Raw genomic sequence first — 9,705 nt, 5'->3', positions numbered from 1 at the left:
TAGAGTGACCTAACCACAGCGACACCCAGAGGTCGCTCGGGTTGTGTCGATTTGAGAGCGACGAACAAGCCGGGAGCGACGTCCCACAGCGACTACCAGAGGTCGCTCCCAGCACCCAGAGCGACCTCCCGGAGCGACGTGCCGAGGTCGCTCCGCGTCGTCTATTTGGTCGAACTTATGATTTATCAAGGGCTTTTTGGTCATTTTGTTATGCACGTTTTACACTTTCTAAACCTATGTTTAAGTACCTTTTGTAAGCCATTGGAGGCTGATTATCTTTTGATCTTAAGAAAACCACCAAAAACCCCTTGGAAAGTTCATCTCTTTGATTCAATTGATCATTTTTGTTATTGCAGTCCTGTTGTTTTCATATCGACTCTCTGTATTTCTCTACATGATTAATCTGAAATCCAATATGGGTTTAAGAGGAATCATGGAGATTAGTGAGTAATCACCTTTTGAATTCATGGGTTAGGGAGATTAAGGTGATTAAGTTAGAGCTAGGATGTTTTAGTGTAGATCATTCTTAGTCCTTGCTAGTAGAGTATTCATAATGCATCTTCTGAGTTGGCCTCTCAAAAGTTGATCTTTAGGCATTTTCCACCCAAAAGGTGTTTGATGAAATGTCTGAGACAACTCTTCTAAGCTTTTAGCATACTTTGCCAAAGACATTTGTTGTTAGAGGTGCTAAGATAGCCATTAGACTTGTTAGTAATGATTGCTTTCAAATTATTCAACCAAAGACATTTGATGTTTGAAATGTGTTAGTAAATGAACATTCATCTAGACATAGAGCTTGTTTAGAACTGTGTCTAAGCTTAAGGTTGATAGTTTGATTGATCGTTTGCCATCCTTAGTTCGAAACTTGATCACCCAAGGTCTAATCCCTATGCCTATGAGTTCTATTTTCCTTTAGTCAAGAAAGTTACTTCATTTATCGCTTTTATTATTCTGCAACTGCATTACCATTAATCATTAGTTTAGAAATCTTTTAAATAACCTTAGAATTGTTATTCTCAGTGAGTACTTGCATTCTCAGTGCTTTGAAATCCCTTAGAATTGGTTCGACAATCTCTTATACTACATCATTTGTCTTAGGAGCCTTGAAAACTCCTAACATCAGTTATCAAAACTACAATCTACAGATGTTAAGGGTTGATCCTAGAACTCAAATTCATATAAGCACGTAAACCAGCTCTCACATGCGCTTACTAATCAGATCATGTGATTCTAGCTCTCGCATGCGAACTTAAGAATGAGCATCGGTCAATACCAATGGTTGAGTATCGATCGATAATCAACCAGACAAGCGTTAAGAACCAATTTGATTTGTTCACTAGGTTAACTAAACCAGCTTTCGCGTGCGCCTAACAACCTAGCTCAGCAGGATTAGATTCAGGTAAGAGACCATGCTCTCGCGCGCGCCTAGCTATCATATGTCAGGTTTCTTGTTAAATGCTCTAGAAACAAGCAATAAGAACAATCCTATGAAGGATGCAATAAATCACCTTAGCAGTTCTATAAATCAGAAGAACATCAAAACCCTAGAAAATCCCTAAACCTAGCAGGTGGATGTAGTCAGATATGAAGTTTGTCACATAAATCATAGATGAATATATATAAAATAAATAAAACCAATAAAGAAACCAAATGAGTTCCAAGAAGACTCTAAAAGAGTTCCTCTCTTCTCTCCTAACCTAAAACTTAGAACAGAATAAGGTAAAGAAAGTGCTGCCATCAACAATGGCATAGAAAACACATAAATATGGTTTTGAGTCATCCAGGGATATTCGTAACTTGTGGTAACTTCTGGGCTTAAGTCGGTCATGAAATAGGCTCGTTCTGTCTTCTGGGATCACCGTTGATCGACATCAAGGATGTGTTATCGATCGAAATTCCTTCTAATCCTCGATAGCTTTCTCTCGCGAGTCTTACATACCTTTCTTCAATAAAACATACATAACTTCTGCTGTAGGATGCCGATTGACCTCAAACCGGTGGCATTGCAAAGATAATCCAAAGGTATATCTTGTGTCAAAAGATGGACTCAATCTCACCGTGGAAAGGTCTCCGTCCATAGTTAAACATCTGACGCATCTGTGCAGTTCTATATCTCAAAAGCCTCCAAAATCACCAAAGTTATCCGAAACGTACCTGAACCTGAAAACACTCTAAAATATACTACAAATCCATATAATATACTCTAAATAGGTCATATACCATGGTATAAAAGTGGTAAAATCGTTGTATATCACCCATATACTGTGTGGTCCTATCCGCCAAATAGGTGCTCTCCCAACCGAATCATCCAACTGGCACTCGCCCAATGGGCACATCACCAAACTACTACACAACCTCACGACTCAACAACATACCATTATTCAACATCACAACCAATTTACCTTTAACATCTTATCACATTCCAGGTGTTTTTCATGACATCATCACAATCAACATGTTATTCATCACATCAACACAAATAAGAACTGAATCTAGGTCAACATTAACATACACTACAAGAACACATGGGGTTAACGACTGCACATTTCATCGTTAATCCCCTATTACGACGATTTAACGACGATTTAACGACGATTATCCTTTCGTCGTTGGTAGCTCGTCGTAATGTGTCATCGTCGTAATATTTACGAGGAAGAATATTACCCGTTAAATTGCCGTAACTGAGTTCGTCGTAAAGTAGACGTTATGTTACGTCCATATAGTTGTCATAAATGGGTCGTAAACATTCGTCGTTACGTTGTCGTAAAATTACTTGTAAAAATCATGTTAGAAGGTCGTAAATATTACGACGAATTTACATTGACTATTTGCGTGAATTCGTCATAATATTTACAACTAGTTTACATCTACCATCGATGTAAATTAGTTGTAATGTTTACAACCAATTAACATCATTTCTAATTATTTATGAAAAAAATATTTTAGTTTTAAATTTAACATTCATAAAATAAAAATTCATAGTAAAAATCTAATATATAAAAATATTCTAATGTCCAAACTACAAACCGAAAAAGAAAACCTAAAGGTTAAGGTCGTCTCGGAGCTTGGAACTGCAGTACTCGGCCTGTCGCTCTAGCTCCGCCTGCTCTTCTGGAGTGGGGTCGCGGTTTATGGTCGGACTTATCTCCCTCCACACCTGCCCAAACACCAGGTTTGACTCTGCAATGAGATCAATCGTTGACGCCATGGCCCTAATTTGGGTCCTATTGGCGACGCTGTCCGCCTGGAGCTTGACATACCAAGGATTTTACCTGGTTTTAGCTATGGTATATAGATATTTTAGAGACTATTATATGTGTTTGTAGTATGCTTCAGAGTGTTTTCAGGTTCAGGTTTGTTTTGGAGAACTTTGGTGATTATGGAGCTTTTTGAGGTGCAGAACTGCACAGATGCGTCAGATGTATAGATACGTATGGAGACCTTCCCACGGTGAGATTGAGCAGATATTTTTACACAAGATAAAGCGTTGAGTTAGCTTTCCAGTGCCACCGGTATGAAGTCAATCCAACGGTTAGATCAGAAGTTATGCCCGTTGTACTGAAGAGTGGTCTGTCTGCCTCACGAGAGGAAGCTGTCGAGGAGGTGAAGGAACGTCGATCGACGGTGCACCCTTGGTGTCGATCGGCGGTGATTCCAGAACACGGGAAAAGTATATTTCAAGACCAAATTAAGCCCAAAAGCAACCACAAATTACCAGAATACCCTTGAACGACCTAAAGCCCTATTTATGTATTTTCTAAGCCATTGTTGGCGGCTACGCTTTCTTTTATTCATAGTTCTAGGTTAGGAGAGAAGAGAGGAACTCCTTAAGAGTCTTCTTGAAAACTCCTTTGTTTCTTATTCAGTTTTATCTATTTTATATATATTCAGTTTATGATTTTTTACGACAACTATCATGTCTGAGTAGATCCACCTGCTAGATCTAGGTTTTCTAGGGTTTTGATGTTCTTCTGATTTATAGAACTGCTGGGGTGATTTATTCTATCCTTCATGAGATTTTTCTTACTGCTTGTTTCTAGAGTAATTAACTAGAAACCTGATCATAGGATAGTTAGGCACACGCGAGAGCTGGTTTACTACCTGAATTGAATCCTGCTGAGCCAGGTCGTTAGACACACGCGAGAGCTGGTCTAGGCATCTAGTGAACATATTGATTAGGACATTAATGCTTGTCTAAGGAAGTGTCGATTAGGACGGTAATGCTTGTCTAAGGAAGTGTCGATCGACACCCATACAATTGTATCGATCGATAACTAGTCAATAGTATCGATCGACACTCGATCCTTGTTCGCATGCGAGAGCTGGAAGAAAGACTTAGTCATCTGATTAGTAATTGCATGCGAGAGCTGAATTACTTGCTTATTGAATTCGAGTTCTAGGATCAAACCCTTAGCATCTATATATTGAGTTCTAATACCAGATTTAAACCCTAAGTCTAGCAACCATCCTTCTATCAAATAACTCATCAATCAGTCGAACAACTATCTTGTTCACCCTGTTCTGTTATTTATTGCATTATATATTATTGAAAAAATGATTGCTGGCTACACGAAGTATTGACCATCATATGGCTAATCATGCAAACTAAAAAATGTATATTTAGCTACACGAAGTATATATTATGCATGACAACATCTCTCAACTTTATGATGTTATGTAGTTAACATCATGAGTTCAATTTCATTCATCCAAAGAATGATATGTATGTCAGAGACCGTTTAAATCTCTCTTTTGATCAATTAAAATGTGACATACCTGACAGTAATTTACCTAAATTAGATTTTGATCCGTGCTTTAAAAGCTTAAAAATATTTTTAACAAAATCTAATTTACAAAATCAATATGTTTTATAAATTTTGATAAGTAGTGTTTTAACATTATTATTTTAGTGTATCTGAAAAAAATATAATTATATTATTTTTATTCATATTAAATTTTAAATTTATATAAGATATTATTTAATTTATTTATTTTAATTCTTTTAATCTGTTTTGGTATGAATTTTTAATAAATTATTTGATTAAATATATCTTATTTGATAAAAATATATTATAAATCATCTTTGATTTCAATTTATTGACTCTAACATTTTATTTGTTTAATATAAAATGATTAAGTTGATTAATTATTTTATATATTTTTTCATAAACAAAAATTCCATTCATTTAAACTTAGTAAACCTTTCATATTAGTTTCTTATTCTTTGATTATTTTTATTCTTAAAATTATATAATTTAAAATTATATACGCAAGATTATGTTTGGTTTAAGTCGACAGGGAATAAGTTTAAAGCAAATAAAATGTTAGAGTTATTAAATTGACAGCAAATAAGTTTTATAATTAAAAAAATATTAAAGAAATATATATCACACAATTAATCTATATATCACACAATTAATCAAACGAATTATAAAATTTTCAGTAAAAGTCCATAACAAAACAGATTAAAATAATTAAAAAAAAGAAAACAGATTAATAAAAATAAAAATAATAGAATTATATAGTTTTAAAAGACACTAAAATAAAAAAAATTAAACGCTAAAATAAAAGTGTTCAAACATTAAACATATTAATAAAAATAAAAATAATGCAATTATATAGTTTTAAAGTAAACTAAAATAAAATTGTTAAAATACTACTTATCAAAAAATGTTAAAACATATTGATTTTGTAAATTAGATTTTATTAAAAATATTCTTACGCTTTTAAAATGTGGGTTACAATCTAATTTTAGTTAAATTATAGTCGGGACGGTCATATTTTAATTGTTGAAACAAGATATTTAAATGATCTCTAACTTCCGCATCAGTTTTTGGATGAATGAAATTAAACTCGTGATGTTAACTACATAACATCATAAAGTTGAGGGATGTTATCATGCATAACATATACTTTGTGTGGCTAGGTATACATTAATTTAGTTTGCATGGTTAGTCATGTGATGGCCAATACTTCATGTAGCTAGCAATTATTTTTCCTATATTATTTGACCTAGCATAGTCTGAAGCTAAAGTCTTTTGTGTGAAATATCAAGTCTCTATGGATACAATCCTCAAGTACTACAGTGAACCTCTTATTTGAGAGAGTAGCTTGAAGGCTAATTTGAGCATATCAAATTTGACGCTGTTGCCAGGGACTCTGATCACCATTAGACTAGGTGTAGGATTTTGTCTAGGTTTTTTATTATTAGTTTATTGACGTAAAAAAAAATTATTCTGTTTCAGGTACATATCTCAGTACCAGGAACCAATGAAGAGAGGATTTTTGGGTTCTTTAAAGAAGGAGCCTGCTGGTTCAAGCAAAATCCGTAAGTCTACGAGGGAAGTATCTATCGACACCCTCCAAGCAACAGCGATCGACAGCGTGAACCACAAATCGATCGACATAAAAACAACACCATCGATCGACACTACTTGCGAGAAAGTAGAGAAGGTCAAGATACTCATACTGAGTCGTGATAAGAATGGAGTCCTACGAGATAAAGAAGGTCGCGTTCGCAACAGTGTAGGACAACTGATTTATACGCAGGGGACTGCAATCCCTGATGATTCTACTGTTGCTGAAAGGGATGACTTTGAGCTGAAACCAATATATATCACTCTTATGGGTAAGCGCCCTTTCATGGATTTCCTTGCGAGCAACCAATGGCTCATATCTTCATGTTTCAGGAATTGGTATTGATTATCTTCAATGAAATCCCTGAAGACTACCACTTCTGCAGATTGTTCCCATACACTCTTGTCGGAGGAGCAGCATGTTGGTTCAAGACGTTGCTACCAGAGTCCCTCAAAACCTAGAAAGACATTTTGAACGCGTTCCTCAACAACTATCTCTATGACGCTGCAGCAAATCTAGAGATAGAGATGGATTCTATGTTGAGATATCAGGTTGACGACCTCAGAATGGCAAAGAGAGATGAACATCATGGATCTGGAGAGCTGAGCACTGGAGATCCGACCTCAGCATCAATCGACAGTATGACCTCAGAAACGATCGACAACACCACTTCAACATCTATCAACATAACCACCTCAACATCGATTGACACAATCTCTTGTTGTCGATTGACACCCCCTTGAAATCTCGGACAGATCGAGTTGTCCTCAGAACATTGCAGACTGGACACAAGAGAGCACCAATATATCAAGCAGTTTTCTTCCCCCAAATGTAGACAAAGAGATCACCATGGAAGATTTCTTGGATCTAGAAGAATTCTTGGAGCTAGGGGATGGAGAAAAGCTTGAAGATTGGGATATTAATAAAGAGATCACTATGGAAGATTTCTCAGAGCTATAGGATTTCTTGAAGGTATTGGATGGAGCACAACCTGAAGATTTGGGCCATAAATCGAAACAAAAAGCCTGGTGGCGATCAGCACACTTCGAGAATAGATATAGAAACTTCACCAAAGGCTAGCATCGATCGACACCGCCCAACCGACATCGATCGACAGCGCCAAATGGTTACTGATCGACACCACCGACTTGATATCGATCGATTCCCATTGTTAGATGAACCGCCATGTTGCATAGTTGAGATGAAACCGATTGAGAAGAGAATGCACGAGTATGAGGCCTCACACCTTGCTGTCCATGAACATCTTCGACCACATGTTTGTACAGAAGAAGCTGTTGGGTTTCACAGAAGAGTGAAAAAGATACATGACCCTGTGAAGTTTGTGGTTCCCTGCAATATTTCTTAAGTAGAACTACCTATTCCACCCGACATACGTGAGCATCGAGGATACTATATTGGGATAGTAGAAGATTCTATGGATGGAGATGTTTCTCATGAAAAATCAGGTCTAGAAGATGATGCTAGAAACACCACTTCGGTATATCAGCACACGGAGACAGCATCAGACAGGTCTGGGGGAAAGAAGTGGCGGAATTGGAGGAAGAGAAAAAGGATCAAGGGCGATCCTCAGTTATCACTTACTCCCCAATTATCAAATGGTGTCAGGAAGTACAAAGTGCGCATCTGATTATTCTTACAGCCATTCGCAAAACTTCGAGCACTCCTTATTGTTGAGATGATAGACAAAGGAGAAGAGTCTATGGAGGGTTTCACAATAAAGTATGACGAAGCTTCAGAAAGAAGGCATTGAGACTTGGTTTGGAGCAAGTTCTCATTCTCATCTGGACTGATTCAGATCTCCAGAAGTCAAGCTAAATGACTAAAAATAAGCGCTCAGTGGAAGGCAACCCACTATTAGGTAATTTCTTTAAAACTTAGTTTAAATATTTACTGATTTTTGTTTTTAAAATTTATGCATGTTATAAAAAAAAGATCCGAGGAGATGATTGCCCAGCCCATCGATTGATGAGACCAGGTCGACATCGTTCGACAGTACCAGACCAGCACCGATCGATAGACACTTCACTGTGTCGATCGACATTGACATCAGCGAGCAGTTATCGTTTATCCTTGTTACATTATGTAATTATGTTTTATGTTCTCACCAAACTTCGACTGGATATACACTGGGAACAATATAATTTAAGTCTGGGGGGAAGTTTACTGATATTTAGTTTATTTATGAGTTTTATAAAATGTTTTCAAAAAGTTTTTATTGAGTTAAGAAGGGGATAATGAACTTTACAATTTCACTTATTATCTAACCACTCTCTAGCACCACTATTAGGCTTATTGACTGCAGAATGTATTATAGATACTAAAGTGGATCACCTACCAATTATCCACACTTGCTGAGAATGTTTGAAAGAGCCAAAGCTGATCTCCAACCTAAATGAGCTTAATATGCTTGTCTTGGGGCTTGGTATACATTAGATCGAATTCCTCCTGCAAGTCTGGAAGGTAAAAGTCTGTGTGTTTATGATTCCCTTCTCTCTCTCTCTCTTTGGCATCTATAGTATAAAAGATTGAAATGATTTCATGCGATTTAGAGGGGTATGAGTGTCTCCTGCGACCCCATTATTCTACTTTAATGGGATGATCACACATCGTTGGAAGCGAGGAGTAGGTACATTACCGATGACCCCACTATTCGTCTACACTTTGTCAAATATAAAAAAAAAAGAGAAGAGAAAAAAAAAAGAAAATCAGAAAGAAGAAGAATAAAGATGGATTGTATCAGCATCATTGTTCATTGTAATTGAGATTCAGAGAAGAGAGAAAGACGGAAGAAATGGATCAGATAAGACTACATGTGTATTCAGAAACTTGCTTGAGTAAGAGTCCATGTGTATTTTTACTGATACTCCCAAGGTAAAGGCTACACCTTTTATATATGTATTAAATGATATCAGTAGAGGGGCGACCCAAACACTATTAGCTAAGTTGCTGGTTAGATGGATTTGGTTGTTAAGCTAGGATATGGTATATAGGATAACTCTGAAGTTAGAATTGATTTGATGTGGCTTGCAACATTCTAGAGGTGATGATATGAGTTTTAAAATTGTGTGAGTCCCTGCTGTTTTCAAACCTCTTTCAGAGACACTGCCGTTTGTTTTGCTTGAGGACAAGCAAAAGAGTAAGTCTGGGGGAGTTGATATACTATGCATTTTCCCTGTTTTTAGCCATGCTATTTGTTTGTAGTATTCTTTAGAGTGTTTTCAGGTTCAGGTTCGTTTTGGAAAACTTTGGTGATTATGGAGTTTTTTGAGGTGCAGAACTACAAATATGTGTCAGATGTTTTGATGCGGATGAGGACCTTCCCATGGT

The sequence above is a fragment of the Brassica oleracea genome, chromosome C6, assembly GCF_000695525.1.
Source record: "Brassica oleracea var. oleracea cultivar TO1000 chromosome C6, BOL, whole genome shotgun sequence".
Lineage (NCBI taxonomy): Eukaryota > Viridiplantae > Streptophyta > Magnoliopsida > Brassicales > Brassicaceae > Brassica > Brassica oleracea.
Note: the sequence above shows the minus strand (reverse complement) of the source record.